We start from the raw sequence: 16,275 nt of genomic DNA, 5'->3' as shown, positions 1-16,275 counted from the left end.
TATACATTAGTGTCATAGTTAACCTACAACGCATTAAATGCTAATCTTATCTATAAAGGTATTTACACGTTATTCTCATAGGCCATACATTCTTACTTAATACAAAATATGTCAAACTAAACATCCCTACAAGTCAGTTGAACACTCCAAGTAGTTGACCAATTTGACACCTTCTAGATAAGCTTTGAATCAACAACCTCTCAGGCGGTCGCACTACTATTCTGATTGGGCCTTCCTCATTGGTCACATGGACTCCTTCTTGCATTGCTTCCAGGTCGCATCTTCATTTTCCAACAAGATATCACTTGATTTACCACTCTCCTTGAATCTTTGTTGGAAACTGCAAGTATGAATCAGAGCTCTTCAAACTTGGCTTTGATAAACCCTTTGTTAAAATATCTGCTGCTTGTTTTCCAGATCGACAATGACAATCTCACTTATTGTTCTCCTCGGCTCTTGAACATATGATCCTGATCTTTATATACTTTGATGACCATTGAAACCCAGGTTCCTGGTCGTATACACAATTAGACCTGGTTGTCATAGTAACCGTTGTAGGCTCACATCATTTCTAGCTTCTATCCTTATGATCTTCCTTAGCTAGATTGCCTGATTCACTACAGCAACTTGCGAGTGAATCTACTTTCGCAGTTGATTCTAGCCACGTTCTCTTGCTTTATGGTCACCAACTGATGCTTATTTGTTTAAGAAAAACTATACCCCGAGTGTTTTTCATGTCATCGACTGGTCTTCCCAATCGCTATCTACATTCTGACCAAGTCGAATGCTTTAAACCTTCTATAACAACATCCCAGGTCTACACTCCCTCTAACATATCGAGCACTCTCTTCACCGTCTTAAATGAGCTTCACTAGGCGCGGTCATAAATCTTGAGAGTAGACTGGTCGAGAACATTATATCTGGTTTGGTCGCCGTCAAATACAGTAAGCACTTGATTAGGATTCTGTATCTGCCTTCATCGACCTTGCGACCTCCATCTTCTTTGCACAACTCTTCATTTTGAGCCAGTGGTGTGCTCACTGGATTACAACTCTCCATGTTGAACTTCTTTAAGATCTCATTTGCATATTTTCTTTAGCAGACAAATATGGTGTATCTCCATTCCAAGGAAGAAGGTTGTAACGCCCACATCAAGGTATGTAACTTTATTTGAATCTTGTTAGAGTTATCTTGGACAAGTGTTAAAGAAATTCTTTAAAATGTTATTAGGGGTAAAATGGTCAATCCACTCATAATTAGATGAAAGAGTGGGGAATGAAAAGAAGTAGAATAACATGGAGAAGTTAGCATTCTTGTAATTGACTAAGGGATATAGATAGAATTTTTTAGAAAGTGCAAGGGTAAAATGGGAAACTAAATATATTATTATATAGTAATAAGAGTTCAAGAGTTGAAACCCTAGCCACTCCACCCATTATTCACGCCACCTTCAACCCAAATTCTCTCAAATTTCTTCACTAAATTTCCAAGGAAATTCATAGGATTTTGGTAGATTTTCAATCCTAAGCATCCAAAGGTAAGATTCTTGCACCAAATGTGAGATTAAATTTTAAAGTTTTGAATTCTTATGGTTGTATATGCTTAGGGTTTAAGAGGAAAGGGAATTCTACCAAAGGGAGATTATAGTGTTGGAATTGCTCAAATTCAAGGTAAGTAAATCCAACTTAAGCTTTGATTGGATAAATACTTGTGTAGAGAAATTTCTTATATGTTGTATGTGTGTTTGGATGACTTGAATTATGGATTGAAATTTAGATTGTTTGATATGTGAATCTCATGGCCGTGAGAAGTGATGTATTAGTATGTGTTGAGTTGATGAAATTTTGGGTGAGATATGAAAGAATGGATATGGCATGGTGGAGGATGAAATTTGGCTAGGGTGGTTGTTCGCCTTAGGGCGTTTTTGCTCCAATTTTGGTGGCTTGAGAAATATGTGGAAGCGTAACTAATTTGGGGTTTGTATGTGCATGTAAGGTGTTTATTGAAATTTGAAAGAAAGTACATATATATGAGTATGTTAGATTATTAATTGTTATGGAAATGTTGTTGGTAGATGATGAGAATGCAAAATGTCACATTTTCCCCCCTTAATGTCTAGTCTTTTATACTTATTTGGTGCCTAAATGTACTCATTATTATTTTATTTTGATTTAGGATGCAAATGGAGGCGTTAAATGCAAAATGAAACTAATTAGGTGATTTCAGACAGTTTCGACATTGCTTCGTAATATGGGCATAACTCTCTCATCCGAGATCGGATTGAGATGATTCAAAATTTTGGAACCCTAAGAAAGAGATCTACAACTTTCATGTTTTGAGTTTGGAGAGATACTCGCTGCATCAAGGTTGGAATTTGGCTTCAAGTTGACGCACTTGCACTGCTAACGTTCTAGAACATTTTGCCTTATCATGCATTTCAAATATGCAGTTTATTATTGGAAGTTTTGAAGATCTGGTGCACGAAAGTTACAGCTGGAAACACCACTTTCCTAGTTATATTATGAGTTTATTTTATTTCTAATTAATCAGATTTGGATAAATGTTATTTTAGGATAAAGCTTAGAATATTTTTAGGAGATTGAGTAGAATTCAAAGACTTGAATTTGATATATTTAAGAGGGGGAGAGAGATTAGATTGGAGAAGCCTACACACGCCTCTCCTTTCTCTTCTTCTTCTTCTCCTTTTGAGTTTTCATGATGGCCATGAGTGGCTAAATTTTCATAACTTGGTCGAAGGAAACGGAGGCCTCGGAATCAATAAAACTGTAAGATCTAATATGTTTTTACTGTTCAATATATGCTTTGAGTATTGGATGTTCTTCTATGCCTATTTTCATGATTGTCTCATTTAATTACTAGGAGGCCTACTAGTTTATTATTTGTTGCAATCTATCGCTAAATTAGATATCGAATCCGTAATTGTTTGATCCCTCTAATTTATGAGTAACTAAGATTTAATAATTCCTGACGCATAAGAACACTGCGTCAGGAATTATTAAATCTTAAGAAGAACACTCAACTAAATTAAATACAACTGCTTGTGTTTCTGTTGTTCAGCTTCATCGATCTCTCTAGTTCTTAAGGCTGCTACTAGATTAAACCTTTAGCGCTTGTCTTGGGTTGTTTAGTAGTAAGATTAATTAGATCGCTTGTTTCCTAATTAAGTGCAACTAAGGAGAGATAGGAAAATAATTCCAACGGTGAATATTCAAAGTATGAATTGATATATACTCGCATCGATGATCAATTGTAAAATTCCGATGGTGGATGTTGACTTAGACCAAGGTTTGTTCTTTTGATTGATTTCGATAATTTGATTTGAATTGTCCCTTAGTTGTTTTTTTTCCTGAAATTGTTTTCGTTATACTCAAACTCCCCCATCCTTGTTCACATAGCATAAAACTAGGCTAGACACTCTCCGTGGGAACGATCCTTACTCGCACTACTACATGTATTATTAGATTTTAATTTTGGTTGCCTGCGACAGCAGACTAGTAGAGAATACTAATTCTATAATGATATCTTTATATGTCATAATGCATTCCTACATTTCAGCATTTGCATTTAGAAAGAATAGCAAGGAATGAGCATATTTACATTCACATATACATGTATGAGAGCACTAAATAATAAAGAGAAAGAAAGAAAAGAATTTAATTGTAGAATCATTATCTAAAGAATATAATTAAAGAATACTTCAAAACTGAAATTTTACTTAAAGAAATATAAAAAGATAAGAGAAGAGAAGGTTGTTGCGATGGGGAGCCCGTGAGTGACAGAGAAGAAGAATAGCCCCGCATGCACCTCACCTTTAGTGAGCGGCCTAAGAATAAGAAAGAAGAATTTGTACAGTCCATAAGAAGTGCATGTGGATAAGGACTGTACCTAAGAAAGAATTTGAGAATACACTCACTCGGCCAGGGTTCCAAATCCATGTCTCAACCGAGTCCGATCGGCAAAGAAAGAATAGAAAAGAAAAGAAAAGAAAGGAAGNAAAAATCGGCCCGTCGCCGCGGCGAAGAAACCTTTGTCGCCGCGGCGAAACTGTCCAGAGAGTTTCGCCCTTGGTCTCAACACATCTTCGCCGTGGCGAAGACTCTTCTTCGCCCCGGCGAAGCTTGGTTCACTAAGATTCTTCTATTTTCAACCAATTTCAGGGCAACGTTCAACATAACACTCAAACAAACAAATATAACAAAAGCCAACTCGATTAAGGGCGAAAGAGGAAACAATAACAACGTACCTCAAGTGGGACGTTACAACCAAAGCAAGAAAGAATAGAAAATAAGAGAAACAGAAAAGAGAGAATCGAAACAAAAGAAGAAAAAATAGAAAAAGAAAGAAAACAGAAAGGAAACAGAAAAAACAGAAAAGAAAATGCATTGCATAGAAAAAGTTTATGCTTTTGTGCATATGCATCATGCCATTTCTACTACCCCGAGTTAGTTTCCCTATTTGTGCTTACATATCGGTAAGTGAGAAACTAGAATCTTAGAAAGAGCAGAGAAGAATTGAGAAGCTTGGTGTGAGGAAAGAAAATCCAGGATCTGAGTAACGAAGAAAGAATAGAAGTATTATGGGTTTACTTACTGAGCAATTAGTGCTCACTCTGTTGATTTAACTGTTTTTGCAGGTGATAGACGAGATGCGGTCAGGAGAAACGTCAAGTAGCGGAGGAGAATGGCACCATTGTCCGAGATTACTGTGTACTTATTTTTGTGACTTTATTACTTGATGTAGAGATTTGTATATAAAGTCAAATTTATTTTGGGCCCACTATTATATTCTTACATACATATATATTTTCTATAACATGTTAGTGAGTTTTACTTATATTTTTCCAAAGAACTACTAGCTAGAAAGAATATTACATTTTTGGTATCAGAGCATGGTTTTGGGATTTGACAGTATGCCTCTCTCGCCACATTGACATACTATAGCTGACCGTAGTAAATTATTTCTTTCCTTAGTTATAGTAGATGAGTTAACTTAGTTGACTAATGATGTTGGTGTTATGTGTTTTAGATGAGACGTGTGACCCGATCAGGTAAAAAGAATGTAGTGAGTGTAGGTGAACCATCCAACCCGTTAGGATCTACTCCCCCTGTCCTCGATGAAGCAAGGGTTCGTAGTATCATACAATAGGTAGTGGCAGAGAGTTAAGGGAGATCTATACGCGAGAGAGTTGAGACAATAGTTGTGCTATCGACCACCAGAGAGGAGAGAGAGAGAGGTCAGTACAAAGTCGTCTTGAGCCTATTTATGGGTTACCCAGTCAACATTAGCCGTCAGAATTTGGAGGTACGACGGACCCTATAGTAGTAGAAGAGTGGATTAGGTCCGTAGAGCGTACGACGACACTGTTCCCCATGACAGATCGGGAGAAGATCCAGTATGCTAGTTTTTTTGTTTCGGGGTGATGCCCGGATATGGTGGGAGTTGATGGAGGATGTGCATGAGGTAGCCACTATGACCTGGGGAGATTTTAGACAACTGTTTGAGGCAGAATACCGAACGGTTGAGAGGATTCATGAGAAAACTCAGGAATTTATTAGCTTGTAGCAGGGGTCCAGTTCGGTGAAGGAATACTCCGTAAGATTTAATTCCTTAGCGAGGTTTGCACCCGGTATAGTGAGCACACCAGAATTGAGGAGGGATAAGTTTGTGCATTGATTGAAACCAGAAATAGCTCAAGATGTAATGGCAAGTGCCTAGCCCCCTCAAACCTATAGTGAGGCTTTGGAACGAGCCTTAACGGCTGAAATATTTGTGAATAAGTTGACCCCAATAATTCCATCAGTAGCAGCACCTAGTGTTCCACCTCCCGCTCCACAGGGAGAAAGAATTGATGTCTCCAGAAATAGAGAAGTGAGAAATAAGAAAAGATTTCAGCCCAAGAAGAATAGAAGGGATTGGCAGAATAAACGGCCAAAGACTACTGATTTTCCCCCATGTCAGAAGTGTGGGAGAACTCATCCGGGAGAGTGTTCAAAAAGTTGGGCCGGAATGTAAGTTATAGATGTCGACAGCCAGGCACATGATGAGAGACTTCAAAGCCCCTCCTGCACCCACAGCACATGTATCTAGAGGTACCAATGCTCGGGTGGTTACAATAGCACAGAGTGAAGTCGAGGCTAGCCCATCTACAGTTACCTGTTAGAGTCATGAAAGTGACTCTATTTTGTTGATAAAAATACCCCATGTGTGATTAAATTGAAGTATATTGAGACAATTAAAGAAATTATGAATTTATTCATGAAAATCGCTTCCTAATATTTTTCTTATGAATTTAATGTGTTTGGAATGATTTTGGAAAGGATATGAGTTGATATTAGGTTGTGGTTTATGGATTACGAGTGATTTTGTCTCATTTATGCTGTTTAGGGGGTAAACTGTCATATTTATAAGGGTTGATTTTGTCACTTTTCAATTATGCAGGGACCAAAGTGATATTGTTTCAGTTTGTCTATAAAAAGAAGACGAAAGGTCGCGTACAAAGGAGGCTGTTCACCCAGTTTTTTAGCGAGCTCTGGTGACCTTTTGTCTCCCTCTGGCGATGATCCATCTTCCCCATGCACCGACCTCATCAACTGCCATCACCATCACAAATCCGCACCACCACCGCAAAATTTTACCTCCCACCACCGCGACTCTTTGCATTCCAGGCCAGATTTTTTCGTTTTCTGATGACGTTTGGGCTCCTTGAAGGTTGATCTCTCTTCCTCATGGCCGGATCTACACATCCCAAGCTTCAGCCGCCGCGAGAACTGCCAGAATCCCCCAAATAGCCGTCGCGCCTCTTCATCTTCCAACCCAGATCTTGCTCATTTCCAGCAACTTTTCACCTCCCAAGGACCTGGTCTGAACTCCCCATCACTAGAGCTTTCCATCAGTACCTTTGGATCCCATTTCTGCCACCATTTTCTGGAAGACCTGCCGAAAAATTAACGTTTTCTAGCAAGTGCGACTGTTTGTATTCCGGGCTGTCCGTTGGTCATTTTCGCCCATTCTTCGCATCATATCACTGTCGGTTACCTCCTCTCAGCCATGATCAGCTTCGTTTACACCGTTTCAGCCTCTGTCATCACCACCATGAGCGGCTGAGTTCCCGGTTGTCTGTTACAGGTAGGCGAGATCGGGATTAACTCAATTGCTCTCCTCATCAGCTCTCGACTAGTTGGATGAGCCCGAATGTTGGACATTTGGTTAAGTTTCTTGTATTCAGATTATATTTGTTTTCATTTTAGTTTGTTTGCGATGCTTTAATATTATTCTAATGCTCGACGTGTTGAATTGATGATGTCCATTGAGAATGTTTATTGATGTATAACTTTTCGCATAATTGAATGTCGGTTTGAGATTATTGAATGTTGCTTATGACTTTAAATTGCTTCGGTATTGATTGCAATCAAGTTGTATTAGCGTTTAATATCATTTCTACTAGGAATGAATTTGTTATGTAATTAGTTGATTGGATGATATAAGTTGATAGGTTATACTTGTTAACGTTGTACCAACTAGTGGTGTTTAAGGGTTTAGCATTTTTCGGTTAGTTAATGACAGTCTTTAACCAATCGATCTGTAACTAAGATGACAGGGAGACAGGATAGATTATACCTAGATTGCTGGGAGATATCTCTATTGATTTGCCTAGCCTTGTAGGTTTAGGAAATTGAAAAGCGAGGACAGGAATTGTGAGAGTTGGTCTTGAGTCAAACCGAACCCGTAGCGACAACGCTTTTAACATTGTGTTTTAGTTAGCAATTTATTTGATGTTTTTAGCTTCCTGCAATTAATTAGTTTCCTTAGTTTTAATCAATCATTTTGCCAATTTCTCTTTCGTTAACTCAAATAATACATTTGGTCATTAGTCTTGCTCTCTGTGGATTCGACCCTACTTACCGCTAACTATGGTATTTATGTTTAATTTTGTGACCGTCATGACCGGTTCGACAAAATTTTGACCGGTCAGCTATTATTTCATTTAGTTCTCCTTTATGCATTAATTGATTCTAGAGCCACACACTCATTTATTACACATGGGATCTTAGAGAGATTAGGTTTGAAACCTGTTATAGTGGGACAACCCATTAAGATAGAATTGCCAGATGGTGTTAGTGTGGTAGCTCATGAGATGCTTCCAGAGGAGTCTGTAGCAATCCATGGAAGGGTGTTGCCGGTGGATTTGATTGTGTTTGATATGCCCAATTTTGATTTTATTTTGGGCATGGATTTCCTCGGGAGATATGGAGTAGAGATTGATTGTCAAAAGAAAAAAGCAAGATTTAATCTTGATGATGGTGATAAGTTTAGTTTCGCCAAGGGCCACCAACTTAGTTTGGTAATTAGCAGTGTAAAGGCTAGAAAGATGCTAAGAAAAGGGTGGTCTAGGTACATTGCCTATGTAGTGCAAAGTAGTGATGTCCCACAACTAGAGATCCAAAATGTGCCAATAGTCAGGGAGTTTCCAGATGTATTTTCAAAAGATTTTTCAGGGTTACCTCTGGAAAGAGAAGTGGAATTTAGCATTGAATTGGCACTAAGGACAGCACCAATTTCTAAAGCCCCTTATCGGATGGCCCTAGCCGAGCTTCAAGAATTAAAGAAGAAGCTTCAGAAACTCTTAGATAAGGGTTTTATTCGACCCAACCACTCTTTTTGGGGTGCTCCAATCCTATTTGTGAAGAAGAAAGATGGATCCCTACGGATGTGTATAGATTACAGAAAATTGAATAAAGTGACAGTGAAGAATAAGTACCTATTACCTCGCATAGATGATTTATTTGATCAGTTGAAAGGAGCAGCAATGTTCTCAAAGATTGACTTGAGGTCAGGTTATCATCAAGTAAGAGTTGCAGAGCAAGATATTGCCAAAACTGCATTTCGGACCAGATATGGGCATTATAACTTTGTGGTGATGCCTTTTGGGTTAACCAATGCCCCAATAGTCTTTATAGATTTAATGAACTGGGTGTTCCATGATTGTCTTGATCGATTTATAGTAGTATTTATTGATGACATCCTGGTTTATTCTAAGATAAGAGAGGAGCATGAAGAACACTTGAAATATGTGCTACAGCGATTAAGAGATAAGAAGTTGTTTGCCAAATTTTCTAAGTGTGAGTTTTGGCTGGATCAAGTTATCTTCCTAGGCCATACTGTCTCAAAGGAAGGTATATCAGTGGATTCTAGTAAGGTGAAGGCAATTCTCGAGTGGCAAAAGTCGAAGACAGTAAAGGAGGTTAGAAGTTTCTTGGGGCTAGCAGGCTATTACAGGCCGTTTGTAACAGGATTTGCTTAGTTGGCTAAGCTGCTTACAGCTCTTACCAAATAGAGAACTCCTTTCATATGGTAGGATGCCTGTGAAGAAAGTTTTCAGGAGTTAAAAAGAAGATTAACCATAGGTCCTATCCTAATGTTACCACGTGAGGGTGTAGACTATGATATTTATATAGATGCCTTACTTTAGGGACTTGGTGCAGTATTTATGCAGTTGGGTAGGGTAATAGTCTATACTTCTCGACAATTGAAAAAGTATGAGACGAGATACCCTGCGCATGATTTAGAGTTGGCCGTTGTAGTTTTTGCACTAAAAATATGGAGGCATTACTTGTATGGAGCAAAGAGCAATATTTATACTGATAATAAGAGTTTGAAGTATTTCTTCACCCAGAAGGAGCTGAATATGAGACAAAGGAGATGGTTAGAGCTAGTCAAAGATTATGATTGTGAAATTAAGTATCAGCCTAGGAAAGCTAACATAGTAGCTGATGCCTTGAGTAGAAAAGCCTATTTGTCCCGACTCACAATGTAGAAAGAATTATTAATAAAATTGTGAAGGGAACAGATTGAGGTGATACCATGAAGGATTGCCAAGTTAGAAATTCAGCCTACTTTACTGGAAGAGATTAAAGAAAAGCAAGTTGTTGACAAGTGGTGTCAGAAAATAAGTAGATAAGTGTTGGAAGGCGAGATATCAGAATTTCACCTTTTAGATGGTATCCTCTGTTTCTAGAATCGCATATGCATTCCCTAAGATGTTGAGTTGAAGAAGAAGATTCTTGCGGAGGCTCATGACACACCATATACTGCTCATCCTGGAGGAACCAAAATGCATCAAGATCTAAAAAAGAGTTATTGGTGGCTAGGTATGAAGAGAGATATTGGAGACTATGTAGCTAAATGCATGGTTTGTCAATAGGTTAAAGCAGAACACGAAAGGCCATCGGGATTGCTTCAGCCACTCAGCATTCTTGAATGGAAATGGGAAAATATTTCAATGGATTTCATAAGCCTTCCAAGAGTTCAAAAAGGGTATAATGCGATATGGGTAATAGTAGACAGATTAACCAAATCAGCACATTTCCTTCCAGTAAAGTATAATACCATAGCAGATCAGCTAGCCCAGATTTATATCAGAGAGATAGTTAGACTCCATGGAGTGCCCAAGACCATAGTATCAGATAGAGATTCCAGATTTCTTTAAGCTTTCTAGACTAGTCTACAGAGAAACTTGGGTACCAAGTTAGCATTTAGTACAACATACCACCCTCAGACAGATGGCCAAACTGAAAGAAAAAATCAAGTACTTGAGGACATGTTGCGAGCATGTTGTATGGATTATAAAATGACTTGGCATAAGATGTTACCATTAGTGGAATTTGCTTATAATAACAGTTATCAGTCCACCATTAAGATGTCTCCTTATGAAGCTCTATATGGTAGATGATGTAAGTCCCCACTGCATTGGAATGAAGTAGAAGAGAAAGACGCTTTGGAAACAGCCCTTAGGCCCAAGATAACTCAGAAAATGATAGAAGATATCAAGTTGATTAAAAATAGAATAAAAAACAAGCCCAAGACAGACAAAAGAGTTATGCGAATTTAAAGAGAAAAGATGTAGAATTTAAAGTGGGTGACAAGGCGTTTATTAAAATTTCCCCCTATAAGCGAGTAATACATTTTGGCGAAAAAGGGAAGTTAGCTCCGAGATGCACTGGTCCCTTTAAAGTGTTACAACGAGTGGGAAATGTAGCTTACAAATTGGCACTACCACCAAATATGGATAGAGTGCATAATGTGTTCCATGTCTCCATGCTTCAAAAGTATGTTAGTGATCCTCCTATATATTAAAAGTAGAAGAAGTGGACTTAGAAGAGAATCTTGTTTATGAGGAGCGCCTAGTGCAAATATTCGACAGAAAGGTTAAGGAGCTCCGAAACAAGAGTATTCCATTAGTAAAAGTCATATGGAAGAATCATAAAGTAGAAGAAGCTACATAGGAAGTAGAACAAGATATGCAGAATCGCTATCCTGAATTGTTCGTTTGAATTTTGGGGACGAAATTCTTATAAGGGTAAAAGGGGGGGGGGGGTGGGGGGGGGGGGAGGGAGAGATTGTATGCCCACATCAAGGTACGCAATTATTTATGCCCTAATACCCTAGTTGAATCTAGTTAGAGTTATCTTGAACAAGTGCGAAGGAAATTCTTAAACATTGCTAGGGGGGGTGTGGGGGGGGAGTGGGGGGTGGGGGGGGGGGGGGTGGGGGGGGGGGGGGGGGGGGGGGGGGGGTGTGGGGTGGTGTGGGGGGGGGGGTGTAAAATGGTCATTTCACTCATAATTAGATGAAAGACTGGGGTATGAAAAGAAGTAGAATACATGGAGAAGTTAATAAAAATAAGGGCATTCTTGTAATTGACTAAGGGACATAGATGGAATTTTTAGAAAGTGCAAGGGGAAAATGGGAAACTAATATATATTATTATGTTGTAGTAAGAGTTCAAGTGTTGAAACCCTAGCCACTCCACCTATTGTTCACGCCACCTTTGCCCCAAATTCTGTCAATTTTTCTTCCACTAATTTCAAGGAAATTCATAGGATTTTAGCTAAATTTTGATAGATTTTCAATCATAAGCATCCAAAGGTAAGATTCTTGCACCAAGATGTGAGATTAATTTTAAAGTTTTGAATTCTTATGTTTTTATATGCTTAGGGTTTAAGAGGAAAGAGAATTCTACCAAAGAGAGATATAGTGTTGGAGTTGCTCAAATTCAAGGTAAGTAAATCCAACTTTAGCTTTGATTGAATAAATACTTGTGTAGAGAAATTTCTTATATGTTGTATGTGTGTTTGGATGATGAGAATTATGGATTGAAATTGAGGTTGTTTGATTGTGAATCTTATGGCCATGAGAAGTGATGTACTTGTATGTGTTGAGTTGATGAAATATGAAAGAATGGATGTGGAAGGGTGGAAGGTGAAATTCGCTAGGGTGGTGTTGGCCTTAGGGAGTTTTTGCTCGCAATTGTCCAATTTTGGTGGCTTGAGAAATATGTGGAAGTGTAACCAATTTAGGGTTTGTATGTGCATGTAAGGTGTTTGATGAAATTTCAAAGAAAGTGCATATATATGAGTATGTTAGATTATTACTTTGTTATAGAAATGTTGTTGGTAGAGAATACTAGTTCCATAATGATATCTTTATATGCCATAATGCATTCTTACATTCTTACATTTGCATTTAGAAAGAATAGCAAAGAATGAGCATATTTACATGCACATATACATGTATGAGAACATTAAATAATAAAGAGAAAGAAAGAAAAGAAATTAATTGTAGAATCATTGTCTAAAGAACATAATTAAAGAATCCCTCAAATCTGAAATTTTATTTAAAGAAATATAAAAAGAGAAGAGAAGAGAAGGTTGTTGCGATGGGGAACCCATGAGTGATAGAGAAGAAGAATATCCCCACATACACGCGCCTTTAGTGAGCGGTCTAAGAATAAGAAAGAAGAATTTGTACAGTTTGTAAGAAATGCATGTGGATGAGGATTGTACCCAAGAAAGAATTTGAGAATACACTCACACGGTCAGGGTTCTGAATCCATGCCTTAACCGAGTCCGATCGGCAAAGAAAGAAAGGATAGAAAAGAAAAGAAAAAAATAGAAAAGAAAGAAAAAGTAGCAAAGCAAGAAAGAATAGAAAATAAGAAACAAAAAAGAGAGAATTGAAATAGAAGAAGAAAAAATAGAAAACCGAAAGAAAACAGAAAAGAAAATGCATTGCATAGAAAAAGTTTATGCTTTTATGCATATGCATCATGCCATTTCTACTACCCCTAGTTAGTTTCCCTATTTGTGCTTACATATTGGTAAGTGAGAAACTAGAATCTTAGAAAGAGTAGAGAAGAATTGAGAAGTTTGGTGTGAGGAAAGAAAATCCAGGATCTGAGTAACGGAGAAAGAATAGAAGTATTGTGAGTTTAGTTTACTAAGCAATTAGTGCTCACTCCGTTGATTTCATTGTTTTTGCAGGTAATTGACGAGATACGATCAGGAGGAACGTCAAGTAGCGGAGGAGAATGGCACCACTGTTCAAGATTACTGTGTACTTATTTTTGTGACTTTATTACTTGATGTAGAGATTTGTATATAAAGTCAAATTTATTTTGGGCCCACTATTACATTCTTATATACATATATATTTTCTATAACATGTTAGTGAGTTTTACTTATATTTTCCAAAGAACTACTAGCTAGAAAGAATATTATAAGTCGGAACCAAATCCCAGGTGTGATTAGCTAGTAGGGCATCAAATTTAGCCTACATAGCACCTTTCCAGACTAGATGAGAGAGAGCCTCTATCACAGTGACTGGTTCTGTTATGTCAAGAGAGGTTGGAGGAACTAAAATTGTATTGTGAGCCTTTGCCTTAGACCTAGTAACCATAGGGTGAGAGTTTGACACAAGTGGGATAGGTTTAACTAAGGGAAGGTAAACTGTAAGAGGGATATTGTCATAGGATTGATCTAAGGGAATGGAAACATGAGACAAGGCTGAATCTGAAGATATGGGACCTAAAGTTGAGGGACTAGCAACATTTGGACTAGTAATAATGGGACCAAGAGCAGTAGAGATAGAGGGCCTGACAAGGTCTAAAGTTACTGCATCAGGAAGGGGTGAAGTTGAAGTTGAAGTTGATATGCGGATGATAGTAGATGGACTAGACTGGGAAGTGTTTTGTGAATGCAACTGATCATATGTAGATGGACAAGCAATGTGAGAAGTATTGGATACAGAATCATGAGGCAAAGAGAATATAGAATGAGGAACATGCCAAACTGAAGTAGCTGGGGAATGCAAGGCAGAATCAGATAATAATGAAGTGTGTAGTATGGGAATTGAAAGAAGAAGTATTTTGAAAAGGAAAAGCTGACTCGTCAAATTTAACACTTTGGTAAATATATAATCGATTAGAAGAATCAAGACACTTGTATCCCTTATGCTGCAAACTATAACCAACAAATGTGCATTTGGTAGTGTGAAAATTGAACTTTTGTGAACTATAAGGCCTAAGAAAGGGATAAACAGCACAACCAAACACCTTAATGACAGAGTAGTTAGGAGCAACATGAAATAATATTCGAAATGGAGAAGAGTTATCTAAAATAGGAGAGGGAAGCCTATTAGTGAGATATGCAGCTGTTTGAAAAGCATAGCTGTAACACCTCCTCTTTAGTACTATTCTTATACATACTATGTAGATTATAGTTACACGTAGCGTATGGAAAATAGTGGACTCAAATTTTTCTTTACTCAAAAAATATAATTCTTTACAAACTCAAAAGACTATGTATTTCAAAACTTTCTAATTAATACAAAATATCATAGCTGGTGGACAGTGGTGCCAAAACTCTTCGCTCCTTGACGTCCATCCGACCGTTGCTCCTAATTCCTACAAAACAGAGAAGAACAACGGGTTGAGCACAACAATGCTCAGTAAGTAAAACCTCTACTACCTGTCCCCGCAACTCACTCTTTGGTTCTTTTCTCACTCTACTGTTCTTCTATTTCTATTTCTCACTGTCTTCCTCTTTCTTTCTAATACTGTTATTCTCCTTTAACTCTGCTCTGCTCTTTTTTCTTTCTTTCTCTCTGTTCTTTTTCTCTCACTCCTACTCACCATGAAGGAAAATCATGGTTCTCTCTTATTCTCATCATACTCACCATGAAGGAAAAATCATGGTTCTCTCTTATTCTCATCATACTCACCATGAAGGAAAAATCATGGTTCTCGCCTGTATAAGCTCTACATGCAATTAATACAAAAGAACTGCGTGTTTCTTTCTTCTACTCTCTATTCTTATTAGCTCAAACTTTCGTATTCTTTCTCATACTATCTCTCTCTTTCTATCTCATTCTTTCTCAAGCTTTCTCATTCTTTAATTCTTTCTATTTATCTCATTCTCATTTCTGTTTCTGTTTCTCATAACTCTTTTCTGTTAACCCTCTTTAGTAGTCATGGCCTCATCTTACCGGAGGCACGACCGGGACTCACTCCCGCTCTATGTGACTTTTCCTCATCCTAGCCGATCGGACTTGGTTATGCATGGATTCGGAACCCTTGGCCATGTGAGTGTATAATCTCTCTCTCGGGTACTCGGGTATAGCCCTCATTTGCATGTACTCTTATGGGCTACACCACTTCTCTATCTCATACTCATGCCGCTCTCTCAATGCGGCGTACATGCGGGAATACTCTACCCATTACTCACGGGTTCTCCATCGCATAACCTACTCTATGCTCTTATCTCGCTCTTATTCTTTCTCATGTTTGCTCATCTCTTTCTCAAGCTAGTACTCATAATATAGCTTAACTCTTAGCTTTTCTCATCTCTGTTCTTTCTATATCTTTTCTTTCTCATTCTTACTCATTGGAATGTCACGACCTCATCTGACCGGAGGCACGGCTGGGCGCTACCACTCTACGTGACTTCCGCTCATTTCTCTACCGATCGAATTTAGTCATGCATGGATTCGGAACCTTTGGCCATGTGAGTGTACATGCTTTCTCTCTATCTCTCTCAAATGTCACGACCCCTTCTTACCGGAGGCACGGCTGGAACCTCATGTTCCACTCTACGTGACGGTCACGGCCTCATCTTACCGGAGGCACGGCTGGGGATCACAAAGCACCCACTCTCGTGACTCTACTCATCACTCACAGGTTCCCCATCGCACAACTTACTCTATTCTCTTCTGTAGCACTTTTCTCTCTTTTATTCGCTAGTGCTCAATCTCTCTTTCTCTTTACTATCAAAGTATTCTCATTCTCTTTACTCTTAAGAGTTGCTATTCTCAACATTCTCTACTCTTTCTCACTCAAACTATTACTCATAGTATAGCTTATACTCAAAATTCTCTACTCTTAAGCTATTATTCATAATTTTGCTCATTTTTAACATTCTT

The sequence above is a fragment of the Pistacia vera genome, unplaced genomic scaffold, assembly GCF_008641045.1.
Source record: "Pistacia vera cultivar Batoury unplaced genomic scaffold, PisVer_v2 Contig319, whole genome shotgun sequence".
Lineage (NCBI taxonomy): Eukaryota > Viridiplantae > Streptophyta > Magnoliopsida > Sapindales > Anacardiaceae > Pistacia > Pistacia vera.
This window is presented reverse-complemented; position numbering follows the sequence as displayed.